Source organism: Suricata suricatta, chromosome 6 (assembly GCF_006229205.1).
Source record: "Suricata suricatta isolate VVHF042 chromosome 6, meerkat_22Aug2017_6uvM2_HiC, whole genome shotgun sequence".
Taxonomy (NCBI): domain Eukaryota; kingdom Metazoa; phylum Chordata; class Mammalia; order Carnivora; family Herpestidae; genus Suricata; species Suricata suricatta.
This window is the reverse complement of record NC_043705.1, coordinates 68,523,474-68,526,048: the sequence shown is the minus strand read 5'-3', so window position 1 is coordinate 68,526,048 and position 2,575 is coordinate 68,523,474.

Below are 2,575 nucleotides of genomic sequence, written 5' to 3'. Positions count from 1 at the left end.
TTTTACCTCACAGAGCTCAAGGAAAGGCATTTCTTTAACTGCCCCTATTAATCTCTCCCACCGCTCAGTGTCGAAATAATTAGTGTAAATTTTTGTAGCTGCCATTTGTGTCGCCTTTTTTCCCCTAGTTAGAAACAAACTACAGCACTTTTTTTATTTACATCTTCCACTAATTCATAAAGCAATTAAATTGAACAGTATATTTGTAAATATATGGATATCTTTAATTATTAGAGAGATGAATATTAAATACTTCTTAAGAGCAAATACCAGCTGAAGATCTAGAGTAGTTGTTCATACCCACTTTTATTTTTTTTGGATACAAGCACTCCTTTAAATTCTAAGAACCGTTTGCCTAGAAACAGGCAATATATGCATATACCTCCAAAATTTGCATATACTTTCAGAAGACTTGTGGACCCTGGAAGCCTCATAGGTTAATAAACACTAATCTGGTGGGAAGAAACCATCCCTGAAATACTGGTACTCAGTACATTTTCTCATACATTAGAGTGGGCAAATTATCATCAAAGGTCTGATGGTATAAAACACTAATTCATTAATATTATTTTAAAAGTCAGAAGATGATAATCGAACTATATTGACCATGTAATTATTCTGTAAATCTATGTAGCATGAAACTGAGTACTATATTTCACCTGGGAATAAGCACTAATTTTCTAGTTTTTAACAAAATTGAGCAATTAATGTACATTTCCTAATAATTTTGTACAGAATATTCATATATTTTTTAAAAAGATGATGATTATTCCTAACCACTCTAGGACTTAGTGGTAAGATCATGGGCTACAGAGGCTCTCTGAGGAATTCCAATACCCAGAGATTTAATGATTGAGAGACATGAACAGGAAAGAGGTGCCTCTATTGAAATGAAAAGCTTGAACTGGCTCACATACAAGGAACATACACACTGTTTCCCTGGTTTGGTGCTGCCTGCCGCTTCCTTCTTGGAGCACCTAAGTGTCAAGACCTGTTACTAAAATGTCTCCTCCTTTTGCAAAGCAGCCCCAAGAGCTCATGACTTGATCCCTCACTAAAGGAATCAAATCTACGTTAGTTACATCCGGGAGAGGGGAATAACTTTAGAGGCCTACTTTAATTGCTGTATTTCTGAAACTTTCTAATAAATCAGTTTTATCTTTACATAAGATCGCTTCAGGCCTGAGAAGAACACACAACTTTAAAACGTCTTAGGAATAATCATTTTATAAAATGAAAAATATTTTTGCTGTCCTCCCTCACTCCACCATCATGTATTTTTTTCCCTCATCTGTAATAGTGAGCAGCCAATATCATTTCCCCAATAACAGGATCCTATTGAGTTGCACAGAGAAGTCTCTACCTCCCATAGCTGCATCAAGCTGCTTCTTCTACCCTGCTGTTTAAGCATGCTACTCTTTGCAAGAATTTTCCTTATAGGCATTGTCTCTATAGGTCTTCTTCATGCTTGGTATCAAGGATATGTGTTAGGTTTGCATATAATACATCAAACTAGAATTGCTATAATTATAGATGCTGAATAGAAACATCCTGCCCACCTTCATGAAGCTTTTCTCACCTCCTATTTTGCCATTCCCATAGGGTATGAAGTCTTTTACTCTCCTGTTCTCCTCCAATCAAATGCCTTTGTCATGAATAAATATTTATGACCACTTACTATGGATTCAACGAGATATTAGACATGGTCTGCCCCCTGTGCATACTGTCTCGTTGGGATGTTAGAGCATATAAAATAAAGTGATTAATAACAATATAAGGGAGCATAGACTAAGTGATACATGACACCCTCTAATTTATCTGTTCAACAAATCCAAATTTCCATACATTTATGTTGCTTAAAGGGAGATGCATCTGTAATCCTTGACTCACCATGCCTTTTCACTATGCTTGTGTCTTCTAGCATAATGAAAAATAATGTGATAATATAGTGACATAGTACTGTGACTTCAGGCTGTTTCTTAGACGCAGAGCAGTCTCATGGGTACCGTGGTGGAATGAGATACCAAAGACAAGGATTCCAATATGAGAAATGCCCCTGACATTTTCTGTGACCTCCAACAAGTGACTTAACCTCTCACTTTGAGCTTTGTCATCTGTAAAGTAAGCTTAATTAAACTTGCCAACATCATAGAGATGTTATGAAGTCTAACTAATTATAACCCAGTAAATGATTTTGAAGATCTAAAGTGCTTGCTTTACTGTCACAAACAAGAAAAATAAAAGAGGTTTTGTATTAAATTACTTAATTTTTGTATAATGATCACAAAAGATGATACTGATGCCCTCTAGAGTCTGATTGTAGGGATGGATTTGTGCTGATCCAGATGTGCTCTCTCATTTGGTTATTTTGGTGACCAGTAGCACTTAGGACAGTTGGATAAGATGAGGTATCCGTCTGTGACCACAAAAAAAAAGTAAAGCTAACTAGCCCCCCCTGGAATTGAACCAATGACCTAGGTCTCATTAGCACTATCAGCTAACCAACTGAGCTAATTGGATACCACATTGATAATGTAGCAGAACACGGTTTGGTTTATTTTTTCCAAAGCTTTTC